This window comes from Aulonocara sp. 'chitande type north' Nkhata Bay, linkage group LG22 (assembly GCF_057382095.1).
Source record: "Aulonocara sp. 'chitande type north' Nkhata Bay isolate Kocher_YH1m ecotype deep benthic linkage group LG22, A_spYH_male_GT1.1, whole genome shotgun sequence".
NCBI lineage: Eukaryota > Metazoa > Chordata > Actinopteri > Cichliformes > Cichlidae > Aulonocara > Aulonocara sp. 'chitande type north' Nkhata Bay.
Window position 1 is genome coordinate 38,851,412 of NC_141364.1, and position 17,587 is coordinate 38,868,998.

Genomic DNA, 17,587 nt, shown 5'->3' on the forward strand with positions numbered 1-17,587 from the left:
TTCATTATGTGAATAATTTTAAAATCTTAGCTCAAACGGCTGCAAAACCTGTTTGCCCAGCACGGGGATATTGAGTTCTATAAGATAAAGCCATAAACATGTTTGTCTGAGTCTTCTATCAAAGGTTACAGCGATTTATATGAAGTTGTTCAAAAACGCTTTATTTCGCCAAGACAATGCGTTTCTCACTGTTACATGCATTTGAATGGGAAACTCGCCTGAGAAAAAGTATAGGTTTTCATTATGTGAATAATTTTAAAATCTTAGCTCAAACGGCTGCAAAACCTGTTTGCCCAGCACGGGGATATTGAGTTCTATAAGATAAAGCCATAAACATGTTTGTCTGAGTCTTCTATCAAAAGTTACAGCGATTTATATGAAGTTGTTCAAAAACGCTTTATTTCGCCAAGACAATGCGTTTCTCACTGTTACATGCATTTGAATGGGAAACTCGCCTGAGAAAAAGTATAGGTTTTCATTATGTGAATAATTTTAAAATCTTAGCTCAAACGGCTGCAAAACCTGTTCTGTTTGCCCAGCACGGGGATATTGAGTTCTATAAGATAAAGCCATAAACATGTTTGTCTGAGTCTTCTATCAAAAGTTACAGCGATTTATATGAAGTTGTTCAAAAACGCTTTATTTCGCCAAGACAATGCGTTTCTCACTGTTACATGCATTTGAATGGGAAACTCGCCTGAGACAAAGTATAGGTTTTCATTATGTGAATAATTTTAAAATCTTAGCTCAAACGGCTGCAAAACCTGTTTGCCCAGCACGGGGATATTGAGTTCTATAAGATAAAGCCATAAACATGTTTGTCTGAGTCTTCTATCAAAAGTTACAGCGATTTATATGAAGTTGTTCAAAAACGCTTTATTTCGCCAAGACAATGCGTTTCTCACTGTTACATGCATTTGAATGGGAAACTCGCCTGAGAAAAAGTATAGGTTTTCATTATGTGAATAATTTTAAAATCTTAGCTCAAACGGCTGCAAAACCTGTTTGCCCAGCACGGGGATATTGAGTTCTATAAGATAAAGCCATAAACATGTTTGTCTGAGTCTTCTATCAAAGGTTACAGCGATTTATATGAAGTTGTTCAAAAACGCTTTATTTCGCCAAGACAATGCGTTTCTCACTGTTACATGCATTTGAATGGGAAACTCGCCTGAGAAAAAGTATAGGTTTTCATTATGTGAATAATTTTAAAATCTTAGCTCAAACGGCTGCAAAACCTGTTTGCCCAGCACGGGGATATTGAGTTCTATAAGATAAAGCCATAAACATGTTTGTCTGAGTCTTCTATCAAAAGTTACAGCGATTTATATGAAGTTGTTCAAAAACGCTTTATTTCGCCAAGACAATGCGTTTCTCACTGTTACATGCATTTGAATGGGAAACTCGCCTGAGAAAAAGTATAGGTTTTCATTATGTGAATAATTTTAAAATCTTAGCTCAAACGGCTGCAAAACCTGTTCTGTTTGCCCAGCACGGGGATATTGAGTTCTATAAGATAAAGCCATAAACATGTTTGTCTGAGTCTTCTATCAAAAGTTACAGCGATTTATATGAAGTTGTTCAAAAACGCTTTATTTCGCCAAGACAATGCGTTTCTCACTGTTACATGCATTTGAATGGGAAACTCGCCTGAGACAAAGTATAGGTTTTCATTATGTGAATAATTTTAAAATCTTAGCTCAAACGGCTGCAAAACCTGTTTGCCCAGCACGGGGATATTGAGTTCTATAAGATAAAGCCATAAACATGTTTGTCTGAGTCTTCTATCAAAAGTTACAGCGATTTATATGAAGTTGTTCAAAAACGCTTTATTTCGCCAAGACAATGCGTTTCTCACTGTTACATGCATTTGAATGGGAAACTCGCCTGAGAAAAAGTATAGGTTTTCATTATGTGAATAATTTTAAAATCTTAGCTCAAACGGCTGCAAAACCTGTTTGCCCAGCACGGGGATATTGAGTTCTATAAGATAAAGCCATAAACATGTTTGTCTGAGTCTTCTATCAAAAGTTACAGCGATTTATATGAAGTTGTTCAAAAACGCTTTATTTCGCCAAGACAATGCGTTTCTCACTGTTACATGCATTTGAATGGGAAACTCGCCCGAAACAAAGTATAGGTTTTCATTATGTGAATAATTTTAAAATCTTAGCTCAAACGGCTGCAAAACCTGTTTGCCCAGCACGGGGATATTGAGTTCTATAAGATAAAGCCATAAACATGTTTGTCTGAGTCTTCTATCAAAGGTTACAGCGATTTATATGAAGTTGTTCAAAAACGCTTTATTTCGCCAAGACAATGCGTTTCTCACTGTTACATGCATTTGAATGGGAAACTCGCCTGAGAAAAAGTATAGGTTTTCATTATGTGAATAATTTTAAAATCTTAGCTCAAACGGCTGCAAAACCTGTTTGCCCAGCACGGGGATATTGAGTTCTATAAGATAAAGCCATAAACATGTTTGTCTGAGTCTTCTATCAAAAGTTACAGCGATTTATATGAAGTTGTTCAAAAACGCTTTATTTCGCCAAGACAATGCGTTTCTCACTGTTACATGCATTTGAATGGGAAACTCGCCTGAGAAAAAGTATAGGTTTTCATTATGTGAATAATTTTAAAATCTTAGCTCAAACGGCTGCAAAACCTGTTCTGTTTGCCCAGCACGGGGATATTGAGTTCTATAAGATAAAGCCATAAACATGTTTGTCTGAGTCTTCTATCAAAAGTTACAGCGATTTATATGAAGTTGTTCAAAAACGCTTTATTTCGCCAAGACAATGCCTTTCTCACTGTTACATGCATTTGAATGGGAAACTCGCCTGAGACAAAGTATAGGTTTTCATTATGTGAATAATTTTAAAATCTTAGCTCAAACGGCTGCAAAACCTGTTTGCCCAGCACGGGGATATTGAGTTCTATAAGATAAAGCCATAAACATGTTTGTCTGAGTCTTCTATCAAAAGTTACAGCGATTTATATGAAGTTGTTCAAAAACGCTTTATTTCGCCAAGACAATGCGTTTCTCACTGTTACATGCATTTGAATGGGAAACTCGCCTGAGACAAAGTATAGGTTTTCATTATGTGAATAATTTTAAAATCTTAGCTCAAACGGCTGCAAAACCTGTTTGCCCAGCACGGGGATATTGAGTTCTATAAGATAAAGCCATAAACATGTTTGTCTGAGTCTTCTATCAAAAGTTACAGCGATTTATATGAAGTTGTTCAAAAACGCTTTATTTCGCCAAGACAATGCGTTTCTCACTGTTACATGCATTTGAATGGGAAACTCGCCTGAGACAAAGTATAGGTTTTCATTATGTGAATAATTTTAAAATCTTAGCTCAAACGGCTGCAAAACCTGTTTGCCCAGCACGGGGATATTGAGTTCTATAAGATAAAGCCATAAACATGTTTGTCTGAGTCTTCTATGAAAAGTTACAGCGATTTATATGAAGTTGTTCAAAAACGCTTTATTTCGCCAAGACAATGCGTTTCTCACTGTTACATGCATTTGAATGGGAAACTCGCCTGAGAAAAAGTATAGGTTTTCATTATGTGAATAATTTTAAAATCTTAGCTCAAACGGCTGCAAAACCTGTTTGCCCAGCACGGGGATATTGAGTTCTATAAGATAAAGCCATAAACATGTTTGTCTGAATCTTCTATCAAAAGTTACAGCGATTTATATGAAGTTGTTCAAAAACGCTTTATTTCGCCAAGACAATGCGTTTCTCACTGTTACATGCATTTGAATGGGAAACTCGCCTGAGAAAAAGTATAGGTTTTCATTATGTGAATAATTTTAAAATCTTAGCTCAAACGGCTGCAAAACCTGTTTGCCCAGCACGGGGATATTGAGTTCTATAAGATAAAGCCATAAACATGTTTGTCTGAGTCTTCTATCAAAAGTTACAGCGATTTATATGAAGTTGTTCAAAAACGCTTTATTTCGCCAAGACAATGCGTTTCTCACTGTTACATGCATTTGAATGGGAAACTCGCCTGAGAAAAAGTATAGGTTTTCATTATGTGAATAATTTTAAAATCTTAGCTCAAACGGCTGCAAAACCTGTTTGCCCAGCACGGGGATATTGAGTTCTATAAGATAAAGCCATAAACATGTTTGTCTGAGTCTTCTATCAAAAGTTACAGCGATTTATATGAAGTTGTTCAAAAACGCTTTATTTCGCCAAGACAATGCGTTTCTCACTGTTACATGCATTTGAATGGGAAACTCGCCTGAGACAAAGTATAGGTTTTCATTATGTGAATAATTTTAAAATCTTAGCTCAAACGGCTGCAAAACCTGTTTGCCCAGCACGGGGATATTGAGTTCTATAAGATAAAGCCATAAACATGTTTGTCTGAGTCTTCTATCAAAAGTTACAGCGATTTATATGAAGTTGTTCAAAAACGCTTTATTTCGCCAAGACAATGCCTTTCTCACTGTTACATGCATTTGAATGGGGAACTCGCCTGAGACAAAGTATAGGTTTTCATTATGTGAATAATTTTAAAATCTTAGCTCAAACGGCTGCAAAACCTGTTCTGTTTGCCCAGCACGGGGATATTGAGTTCTATAAGATAAAGCCATAAACATGTTTGTCTGAGTCTTCTATCAAAAGTTACAGCGATTTATATGAAGTTGTTCAAAAACGCTTTATTTCGCCAAGACAATGCCTTTCTCACTGTTACATGCATTTGAATGGGGAACTCGCCTGAGACAAAGTATAGGTTTTCATTATGTGAATAATTTTAAAATCTTAGCTCAAACGGCTGCAAAACCTGTTTGCCCAGCACGGGGATATTGAGTTCTATAAGATAAAGCCATAAACATGTTTGTCTGAGTCTTCTATCAAAAGTTACAGCGATTTATATGAAGTTGTTCAAAAACGCTTTATTTCGCCAAGACAATGCGTTTCTCACTGTTACATGCATTTGAATGGGAAACTCGCCTGAGACAAAGTATAGGTTTTCATTATGTGAATAATTTTAAAATCTTAGCTCAAACGGCTGCAAAACCTGTTTGCCCAGCACGGGGATATTGAGTTCTATAAGATAAAGCCATAAACATGTTTGTCTGAGTCTTCTATCAAAAGTTACAGCGATTTATATGAAGTTGTTCAAAAACGCTTTATTTCGCCAAGACAATGCGTTTCTCACTGTTACATGCATTTGAATGGGAAACTCGCCTGAGAAAAAGTATAGGTTTTCATTATGTGAATAATTTTAAAATCTTAGCTCAAACGGCTGCAAAACCTGTTTGCCCAGCACGGGGATATTGAGTTCTATAAGATAAAGCCATAAACATGTTTGTCTGAGTCTTCTATCAAAAGTTACAGCGATTTATATGAAGTTGTTCAAAAACGCTTTATTTCGCCAAGACAATGCGTTTCTCACTGTTACATGCATTTGAATGGGAAACTCGCCTGAGACAAAGTATAGGTTTTCATTATGTGAATAATTTTAAAATCTTAGCTCAAACGGCTGCAAAACCTGTTTGCCCAGCACGGGGATATTGAGTTCTATAAGATAAAGCCATAAACATGTTTGTCTGAGTCTTCTATCAAAAGTTACAGCGATTTATATGAAGTTGTTCAAAAACGCTTTATTTCGCCAAGACAATGCGTTTCTCACTGTTACATGCATTTGAATGGGAAACTCGCCTGAGAAAAAGTATAGGTTTTCATTATGTGAATAATTTTAAAATCTTAGCTCAAACGGCTGCAAAACCTGTTCTGTTTGCCCAGCACGGGGATATTGAGTTCTATAAGATAAAGCCATAAACATGTTTGTCTGAGTCTTCTATCAAAAGTTACAGCGATTTATATGAAGTTGTTCAAAAACGCTTTATTTCGCCAAGACAATGCGTTTCTCACTGTTACATGCATTTGAATGGGAAACTCGCCTGAGACAAAGTATAGGTTTTCATTATGTGAATAATTTAAAAATCTTAGCTCAAACGGCTGCAAAACCTGTTCTGTTTGCCCAGCACGGGGATATTGAGTTCTATAAGATAAAGCCATAAACATGTTTGTCTGAGTCTTCTATCAAAAGTTACAGCGATTTATATGAAGTTGTTCAAAAACGCTTTATTTCGCCAAGACAATGCGTTTCTCACTGTTACATGCATTTGAATGGGAAACTCGCCTGAGACAAAGTATAGGTTTTCATTATGTGAATAATTTTAAAATCTTAGCTCAAACGGCTGCAAAACCTGTTTGCCCAGCACGGGGATATTGAGTTCTATAAGATAAAGCCATAAACATGTTTGTCTGAATCTTCTATCAAAAGTTACAGCGATTTATATGAAGTTGTTCAAAAACGCTTTATTTCGCCAAGACAATGCGTTTCTCACTGTTACATGCATTTGAATGGGAAACTCGCCTGAGAAAAAGTATAGGTTTTCATTATGTGAATAATTTTAAAATCTTAGCTCAAACGGCTGCAAAACCTGTTTGCCCAGCACGGGGATATTGAGTTCTATAAGATAAAGCCATAAACATGTTTGTCTGAATCTTCTATCAAAAGTTACAGCGATTTATATGAAGTTGTTCAAAAACGCTTTATTTCGCCAAGACAATGCGTTTCTCACTGTTACATGCATTTGAATGGGAAACTCGCCCGAAACAAAGTATAGGTTTTCATTATGTGAATAATTTTAAAATCTTAGCTCAAACGGCTGCAAAACCTGTTTGCCCAGCACGGGGATATTGAGTTCTATAAGATAAAGCCATAAACATGTTTGTCTGAATCTTCTATCAAAAGTTACAGCGATTTATATGAAGTTGTTCAAAAACGCTTTATTTCGCCAAGACAATGCGTTTCTCACTGTTACATGCATTTGAATGGGAAACTCGCCTGAGAAAAAGTATAGGTTTTCATTATGTGAATAATTTTAAAATCTTAGCTCAAACGGCTGCAAAACCTGTTTGCCCAGCACGGGGATATTGAGTTCTATAAGATAAAGCCATAAACATGTTTGTCTGAGTCTTCTATCAAAAGTTACAGCGATTTATATGAAGTTGTTCAAAAACGCTTTATTTCGCCAAGACAATGCGTTTCTCACTGTTACATGCATTTGAATGGGAAACTCGCCTGAGAAAAAGTATAGGTTTTCATTATGTGAATAATTTTAAAATCTTAGCTCAAACGGCTGCAAAACCTGTTCTGTTTGCCCAGCACGGGGATATTGAGTTCTATAAGATAAAGCCATAAACATGTTTGTCTGAGTCTTCTATCAAAAGTTACAGCGATTTATATGAAGTTGTTCAAAAACGCTTTATTTCGCCAAGACAATGCGTTTCTCACTGTTACATGCATTTGAATGGGAAACTCGCCTGAGAAAAAGTATAGGTTTTCATTATGTGAATAATTTTAAAATCTTAGCTCAAACGGCTGCAAAACCTGTTCTGTTTGCCCAGCACGGGGATATTGAGTTCTATAAGATAAAGCCATAAACATGTTTGTCTGAGTCTTCTATGAAACGTTACAGCGATTTATATGAAGTTGTTCAAAAACGCTTTATTTCGCCAAGACAATGCCTTTCTCACTGTTACATGCATTTGAATGGGAAACTCGCCTGAGACAAAGTATAGGTTTTCATTATGTGAATAATTTTAAAATCTTAGCTCAAACGGCTGCAAAACCTGTTTGCCCAGCACGGGGATATTGAGTTCTATAAGATAAAGCCATAAACATGTTTGTCTGAGTCTTCTATGAAAAGTTACAGCGATTTATATGAAGTTGTTCAAAAACGCTTTATTTCGCCAAGACAATGCGTTTCTCACTGTTACATGCATTTGAATGGGAAACTCGCCTGAGAAAAAGTATAGGTTTTCATTATGTGAATAATTTTAAAATCTTAGCTCAAACGGCTGCAAAACCTGTTCTGTTTGCCCAGCACGGGGATATTGAGTTCTATAAGATAAAGCCATAAACATGTTTGTCTGAATCTTCTATCAAAAGTTACAGCGATTTATATGAAGTTGTTCAAAAACGCTTTATTTCGCCAAGACAATGCGTTTCTCACTGTTACATGCATTTGAATGGGAAACTCGCCTGAGAAAAAGTATAGGTTTTCATTATGTGAATAATTTTAAAATCTTAGCTCAAACGGCTGCAAAACCTGTTTGCCCAGCACGGGGATATTGAGTTCTATAAGATAAAGCCATAAACATGTTTGTCTGAGTCTTCTATCAAAAGTTACAGCGATTTATATGAAGTTGTTCAAAAACGCTTTATTTCGCCAAGACAATGCGTTTCTCACTGTTACATGCATTTGAATGGGAAACTCGCCTGAGAAAAAGTATAGGTTTTCATTATGTGAATAATTTTAAAATCTTAGCTCAAACGGCTGCAAAACCTGTTCTGTTTGCCCAGCACGGGGATATTGAGTTCTATAAGATAAAGCCATAAACATGTTTGTCTGAGTCTTCTATCAAAAGTTACAGCGATTTATATGAAGTTGTTCAAAAACGCTTTATTTCGCCAAGACAATGCGTTTCTCACTGTTACATGCATTTGAATGGGAAACTCGCCTGAGAAAAAGTATAGGTTTTCATTATGTGAATAATTTTAAAATCTTAGCTCAAACGGCTGCAAAACCTGTTCTGTTTGCCCAGCACGGGGATATTGAGTTCTATAAGATAAAGCCATAAACATGTTTGTCTGAGTCTTCTATGAAACGTTACAGCGATTTATATGAAGTTGTTCAAAAACGCTTTATTTCGCCAAGACAATGCCTTTCTCACTGTTACATGCATTTGAATGGGAAACTCGCCTGAGACAAAGTATAGGTTTTCATTATGTGAATAATTTTAAAATCTTAGCTCAAACGGCTGCAAAACCTGTTTGCCCAGCACGGGGATATTGAGTTCTATAAGATAAAGCCATAAACATGTTTGTCTGAGTCTTCTATCAAAGGTTACAGCGATTTATATGAAGTTGTTCAAAAACGCTTTATTTCGCCAAGACAATGCGTTTCTTACTGTTACATGCATTTGAATGGGAAACTCGCCTGAGACAAAGTATAGGTTTTCATTATGTGAATAATTTTAAAATCTTAGCTCAAACGGCTGCAAAACCTGTTTGCCCAGCACGGGGATATTGAGTTCTATAAGATAAAGCCATAAACATGTTTGTCTGAGTCTTCTATCAAAAGTTACAGCGATTTATATGAAGTTGTTCAAAAACGCTTTATTTCGCCAAGACAATGCGTTTCTCACTGTTACATGCATTTGAATGGGAAACTCGCCTGAGACAAAGTATAGGTTTTCATTATGTGAATAATTTTAAAATCTTAGCTCAAACGGCTGCAAAACCTGTTCTGTTTGCCCAGCACGGGGATATTGAGTTCTATAAGATAAAGCCATAAACATGTTTGTCTGAGTCTTCTATCAAAAGTTACAGCGATTTATATGAAGTTGTTCAAAAACGCTTTATTTCGCCAAGACAATGCCTTTCTCACTGTTACATGCATTTGAATGGGAAACTCGCCTGAGACAAAGTATAGGTTTTCATTATGTGAATAATTTTAAAATCTTAGCTCAAACGGCTGCAAAACCTGTTTGCCCAGCACGGGGACCTTGAGTTCTATAAGATAAAGCCATAAACATGTTTGTCTGAGTCTTCTATCAAAAGTTACAGCGATTTATATGAAGTTGTTCAAAAACGCTTTATTTCGCCAAGACAATGCGTTTCTCACTGTTACATGCATTTGAATGGGAAACTCGCCTGAGAAAAAGTATAGGTTTTCATTATGTGAATAATTTTAAAATCTTAGTTCAAACGGCTGCAAAACCTGTTTGCCCAGCACGGGGATATTGAGTTCTATAAGATAAAGCCATAAACATGTTTGTCTGAGTCTTCTATCAAAAGTTACAGCGATTTATATGAAGTTGTTCAAAAACGCTTTATTTCGCCAAGACAATGCGTTTCTCACTGTTACATGCATTTGAATGGGAAACTCGCCTGAGACAAAGTATAGGTTTTCATTATGTGAATAATTTTAAAATCTTAGCTCAAACGGCTGCAAAACCTGTTTGCCCAGCACGGGGATATTGAGTTCTATAAGATAAAGCCATAAACATGTTTGTCTGAATCTTCTATCAAAAGTTACAGCGATTTATATGAAGTTGTTCAAAAACGCTTTATTTCGCCAAGACAATGCGTTTCTCACTGTTACATGCATTTGAATGGGAAACTCGCCTGAGACAAAGTATAGGTTTTCATTATGTGAATAATTTTAAAATCTTAGCTCAAACGGCTGCAAAACCTGTTTGCCCAGCACAGGGATATTGAGTTCTATAAGATAAAGCCATAAACATGTTTGTCTGAGTCTTCTATCAAAAGTTACAGCGATTTATATGAAGTTGTTCAAAAACGCTTTATTTCGCCAAGACAATGCGTTTCTCACTGTTACATGCATTTGAATGGGAAACTCGCCTGAGACAAAGTATAGGTTTTCATTATGTGAATAATTTTAAAATCTTAGCTCAAACGGCTGCAAAACCTGTTTGCCCAGCACGGGGACCTTGAGTTCTATAAGATAAAGCCATAAACATGTTTGTCTGAGTCTTCTATCAAAAGTTACAGCGATTTATATGAAGTTGTTCAAAAACGCTTTATTTCGCCAAGACAATGCGTTTCTCACTGTTACATGCATTTGAATGGGAAACTCGCCTGAGACAAAGTATAGGTTTTCATTATGTGAATAATTTTAAAATCTTAGCTCAAACGGCTGCAAAACCTGTTCTGTTTGCCCAGCACGGGGATATTGAGTTCTATAAGATAAAGCCATAAACATGTTTGTCTGAGTCTTCTATCAAAAGTTACAGCGATTTATATGAAGTTGTTCAAAAACGCTTTATTTCGCCAAGACAATGCGTTTCTCACTGTTACATGCATTTGAATGGGAAACTCGCCTGAGAAAAAGTATAGGTTTTCATTATGTGAATAATTTTAAAATCTTAGCTCAAACGGCTGCAAAACCTGTTCTGTTTGCCCAGCACGGGGATATTGAGTTCTATAAGATAAAGCCATAAACATGTTTGTCTGAGTCTTCTATGAAAAGTTACAGCGATTTATATGAAGTTGTTCAAAAACGCTTTATTTCGCCAAGACAATGCGTTTCTCACTGTTACATGCATTTGAATGGGAAACTCGCCTGAGACAAAGTATAGGTTTTCATTATGTGAATAATTTTAAAATCTTAGCTCAAACGGCTGCAAAACCTGTTTGCCCAGCACGGGGATATTGAGTTCTATAAGATAAAGCCATAAACATGTTTGTCTGAGTCTTCTATCAAAAGTTACAGCGATTTATATGAAGTTGTTCAAAAACGCTTTATTTCGCCAAGACAATGCGTTTCTCACTGTTACATGCATTTGAATGGGAAACTCGCCTGAGACAAAGTATAGGTTTTCATTATGTGAATAATTTTAAAATCTTAGCTCAAACGGCTGCAAAACCTGTTTGCCCAGCACAGGGATATTGAGTTCTATAAGATAAAGCCATAAACATGTTTGTCTGAGTCTTCTATCAAAAGTTACAGCGATTTATATGAAGTTGTTCAAAAACGCTTTATTTCGCCAAGACAATGCGTTTCTCACTGTTACATGCATTTGAATGGGAAACTCGCCTGAGACAAAGTATAGGTTTTCATTATGTGAATAATTTTAAAATCTTAGCTCAAACGGCTGCAAAACCTGTTTGCCCAGCACGGGGACCTTGAGTTCTATAAGATAAAGCCATAAACATGTTTGTCTGAGTCTTCTATCAAAAGTTACAGCGATTTATATGAAGTTGTTCAAAAACGCTTTATTTCGCCAAGACAATGCGTTTCTCACTGTTACATGCATTTGAATGGGAAACTCGCCTGAGACAAAGTATAGGTTTTCATTATGTGAATAATTTTAAAATCTTAGCTCAAACGGCTGCAAAACCTGTTCTGTTTGCCCAGCACGGGGATATTGAGTTCTATAAGATAAAGCCATAAACATGTTTGTCTGAGTCTTCTATCAAAAGTTACAGCGATTTATATGAAGTTGTTCAAAAACGCTTTATTTCGCCAAGACAATGCGTTTCTCACTGTTACATGCATTTGAATGGGAAACTCGCCTGAGAAAAAGTATAGGTTTTCATTATGTGAATAATTTTAAAATCTTAGCTCAAACGGCTGCAAAACCTGTTCTGTTTGCCCAGCACGGGGATATTGAGTTCTATAAGATAAAGCCATAAACATGTTTGTCTGAGTCTTCTATGAAAAGTTACAGCGATTTATATGAAGTTGTTCAAAAACGCTTTATTTCGCCAAGACAATGCGTTTCTCACTGTTACATGCATTTGAATGGGAAACTCGCCTGAGACAAAGTATAGGTTTTCATTATGTGAATAATTTTAAAATCTTAGCTCAAACGGCTGCAAAACCTGTTTGCCCAGCACGGGGATATTGAGTTCTATAAGATAAAGCCATAAACATGTTTGTCTGAGTCTTCTATCAAAAGTTACAGCGATTTATATGAAGTTGTTCAAAAACGCTTTATTTCGCCAAGACAATGCGTTTCTCACTGTTACATGCATTTGAATGGGAAACTCGCCTGAGACAAAGTATAGGTTTTCATTATGTGAATAATTTTAAAATCTTAGCTCAAACGGCTGCAAAACCTGTTTGCCCAGCACGGGGATATTGAGTTCTATAAGATAAAGCCATAAACATGTTTGTCTGAATCTTCTATCAAAAGTTACAGCGATTTATATGAAGTTGTTCAAAAACGCTTTATTTCGCCAAGACAATGCGTTTCTCACTGTTACATGCATTTGAATGGGAAACTCGCCTGAGACAAAGTATAGGTTTTCATTATGTGAATAATTTTAAAATCTTAGCTCAAACGGCTGCAAAACCTGTTTGCCCAGCACAGGGATATTGAGTTCTATAAGATAAAGCCATAAACATGTTTGTCTGAGTCTTCTATCAAAAGTTACAGCGATTTATATGAAGTTGTTCAAAAACGCTTTATTTCGCCAAGACAATGCGTTTCTCACTGTTACATGCATTTGAATGGGAAACTCGCCTGAGACAAAGTATAGGTTTTCATTATGTGAATAATTTTAAAATCTTAGCTCAAACGGCTGCAAAACCTGTTTGCCCAGCACGGGGATATTGAGTTCTATAAGATAAAGCCATAAACATGTTTGTCTGAGTCTTCTATCAAAAGTTACAGCGATTTATATGAAGTTGTTCAAAAACGCTTTATTTCGCCAAGACAATGCGTTTCTCACTGTTACATGCATTTGAATGGGAAACTCGCCTGAGACAAAGTATAGGTTTTCATTATGTGAATAATTTTAAAATCTTAGCTCAAACGGCTGCAAAACCTGTTCTGTTTGCCCAGCACGGGGATATTGAGTTCTATAAGATAAAGCCATAAACATGTTTGTCTGAGTCTTCTATCAAAAGTTACAGCGATTTATATGAAGTTGTTCAAAAACGCTTTATTTCGCCAAGACAATGCGTTTCTCACTGTTACATGCATTTGAATGGGAAACTCGCCTGAGAAAAAGTATAGGTTTTCATTATGTGAATAATTTTAAAATCTTAGCTCAAACGGCTGCAAAACCTGTTCTGTTTGCCCAGCACGGGGATATTGAGTTCTATAAGATAAAGCCATAAACATGTTTGTCTGAGTCTTCTATGAAAAGTTACAGCGATTTATATGAAGTTGTTCAAAAACGCTTTATTTCGCCAAGACAATGCGTTTCTCACTGTTACATGCATTTGAATGGGAAACTCGCCTGAGACAAAGTATAGGTTTTCATTATGTGAATAATTTTAAAATCTTAGCTCAAACGGCTGCAAAACCTGTTTGCCCAGCACGGGGATATTGAGTTCTATAAGATAAAGCCATAAACATGTTTGTCTGAGTCTTCTATCAAAAGTTACAGCGATTTATATGAAGTTGTTCAAAAACGCTTTATTTCGCCAAGACAATGCGTTTCTCACTGTTACATGCATTTGAATGGGAAACTCGCCTGAGAAAAAGTATAGGTTTTCATTATGTGAATAATTTTAAAATCTTAGCTCAAACGGCTGCAAAACCTGTTTGCCCAGCACGGGGATATTGAGTTCTATAAGATAAAGCCATAAACATGTTTGTCTGAGTCTTCTATCAAAAGTTACAGCGATTTATATGAAGTTGTTCAAAAACGCTTTATTTCGCCAAGACAATGCGTTTCTCACTGTTACATGCATTTGAATGGGAAACTCGCCTGAGAAAAAGTATAGGTTTTCATTATGTGAATAATTTTAAAATCTTAGCTCAAACGGCTGCAAAACCTGTTTGCCCAGCACGGGGATATTGAGTTCTATAAGATAAAGCCATAAACATGTTTGTCTGAGTCTTCTATCAAAAGTTACAGCGATTTATATGAAGTTGTTCAAAAACGCTTTATTTCGCCAAGACAATGCGTTTCTCACTGTTACATGCATTTGAATGGGAAACTCGCCTGAGAAAAAGTATAGGTTTTCATTATGTGAATAATTTTAAAATCTTAGCTCAAACGGCTGCAAAACCTGTTCTGTTTGCCCAGCACGGGGATATTGAGTTCTATAAGATAAAGCCATAAACATGTTTGTCTGAGTCTTCTATCAAAAGTTACAGCGATTTATATGAAGTTGTTCAAAAACGCTTTATTTCGCCAAGACAATGCGTTTCTCACTGTTACATGCATTTGAATGGGAAACTCGCCTGAGACAAAGTATAGGTTTTCATTATGTGAATAATTTTAAAATCTTAGCTCAAACGGCTGCAAAACCTGTTTGCCCAGCACGGGGATATTGAGTTCTATAAGATAAAGCCATAAACATGTTTGTCTGAGTCTTCTATCAAAAGTTACAGCGATTTATATGAAGTTGTTCAAAAACGCTTTATTTCGCCAAGACAATGCGTTTCTCACTGTTACATGCATTTGAATGGGAAACTCGCCTGAGACAAAGTATAGGTTTTCATTATGTGAATAATTTTAAAATCTTAGCTCAAACGGCTGCAAAACCTGTTTGCCCAGCACGGGGATATTGAGTTCTATAAGATAAAGCCATAAACATGTTTGTCTGAGTCTTCTATCAAAAGTTACAGCGATTTATATGAAGTTGTTCAAAAACGCTTTATTTCGCCAAGACAATGCGTTTCTCACTGTTACATGCATTTGAATGGGAAACTCGCCTGAGACAAAGTATAGGTTTTCATTATGTGAATAATTTTAAAATCTTAGCTCAAACAGCTGCAAAACCTGTTTGCCCAGCACGGGGATATTGAGTTCTATAAGATAAAGCCATAAACATGTTTGTCTGAGTCTTCTATCAAAAGTTACAGCGATTTATATGAAGTTGTTCAAAAACGCTTTATTTCGCCAAGACAATGCGTTTCTCACTGTTACATGCATTTGAATGGGAAACTCGCCTGAGAAAAAGTATAGGTTTTCATTATGTGAATAATTTTAAAATCTTAGCTCAAACGGCTGCAAAACCTGTTTGCCCAGCACGGGGATATTGAGTTCTATAAGATAAAGCCATAAACATGTTTGTCTGAGTCTTCTATCAAAAGTTACAGCGATTTATATGAAGTTGTTCAAAAACGCTTTATTTCGCCAAGACAATGCGTTTCTCACTGTTACATGCATTTGAATGGGAAACTCGCCTGAGACAAAGTATAGGTTTTCATTATGTGAATAATTTTAAAATCTTAGCTCAAACGGCTGCAAAACCTGTTTGCCCAGCACGGGGATATTGAGTTCTATAAGATAAAGCCATAAACATGTTTGTCTGAGTCTTCTATCAAAAGTTACAGCGATTTATATGAAGTTGTTCAAAAACGCTTTATTTCGCCAAGACAATGCGTTTCTCACTGTTACATGCATTTGAATGGGAAACTCGCCTGAAACAAAGTATAGGTTTTCATTATGTGAATAATTTTAAAATCTTAGCTCAAACGGCTGCAAAACCTGTTTGCCCAGCACGGGGATATTGAGTTCTATAAGATAAAGCCATAAACATGTTTGTCTGAGTCTTCTATCAAAAGTTACAGCGATTTATATGAAGTTGTTCAAAAACGCTTTATTTCGCCAAGACAATGCGTTTCTCACTGTTACATGCATTTGAATGGGAAACTCGCCTGAGAAAAAGTATAGGTTTTCATTATGTGAATAATTTTAAAATCTTAGCTCAAACGGCTGCAAAACCTGTTTGCCCAGCACGGGAATATTGAGTTCTATAAGATAAAGCCATAAACATGTTTGTCTGAGTCTTCTATCAAAAGTTACAGCGATTTATATGAAGTTGTTCAAAAACGCTTTATTTCGCCAAGACAATGCGTTTCTCACTGTTACATGCATTTGAATGGGAAACTCGCCTGAGACAAAGTATAGGTTTTCATTATGTGAATAATTTTAAAATCTTAGCTCAAACGGCTGCAAAACCTGTTTGCCCAGCACGGGGATATTGAGTTCTATAAGATAAAGCCATAAACATGTTTGTCTGAGTCTTCTATCAAAGGTTACAGCGATTTATATGAAGTTGTTCAAAAACGCTTTATTTCGCCAAGACAATGCGTTTCTCACTGTTACATGCATTTGAATGGGAAACTCGCCCGAAACAAAGTATAGGTTTTCATTATGTGAATAATTTTAAAATCTTAGCTCAAACGGCTGCAAAACCTGTTTGCCCAGCACGGGGATATTGAGTTCTATAAGATAAAGCCATAAACATGTTTGTCTGAGTCTTCTATCAAAAGTTACAGCGATTTATATGAAGTTGTTCAAAAACGCTTTATTTCGCCAAGACAATGCGTTTCTCACTGTTACATGCATTTGAATGGGAAACTCGCCTGAGACAAAGTATAGGTTTTCATTATGTGAATAATTTTAAAATCTTAGCTCAAACGGCTGCAAAACCTGTTTGCCCAGCACGGGGCTATTGAGTTCTATAATATAAAGCCATAAACATGTTTGTCTGAGTCTTCTATCAAAAGTTACAGCGATTTATATGAAGTTGTTCAAAAACGCTTTATTTCGCCAAGACAATGCGTTTCTCACTGTTACATGCATTTGAATGGGAAACTCGCCTGAGAAAAAGTATAGGTTTTCATTATGTGAATAATTTTAAAATCTTAGCTCAAACGGCTGCAAAACCTGTTTGCCCAGCACGGGGATATTGAGTTCTATAAGATAAAGCCATAAACATGTTTGTCTGAGTCTTCTATGAAAAGTTACAGCAATTTATATGAAGTTGTTCAAAAACGCTTTATTTCGCCAAGACAATGCGTTTCTCACTGTTACATGCATTTGAATGGGAAACTCGCCTGAAACAAAGTATAGGTTTTCATTATGTGAATAATTTTAAAATCTTAGCTCAAACAGCTGCAAAACCTGTTTGCCCAGCACGGGGACATTGAGTTCTATAAGATAAAGTCATGAATACCTATATCTGAATCTTCTATCAAAAGTTACAGCTATTTATATGAAGTTGTACAAAAACGCTTTTCAAGACAGTGGGTTTTAGAGTCTTCATC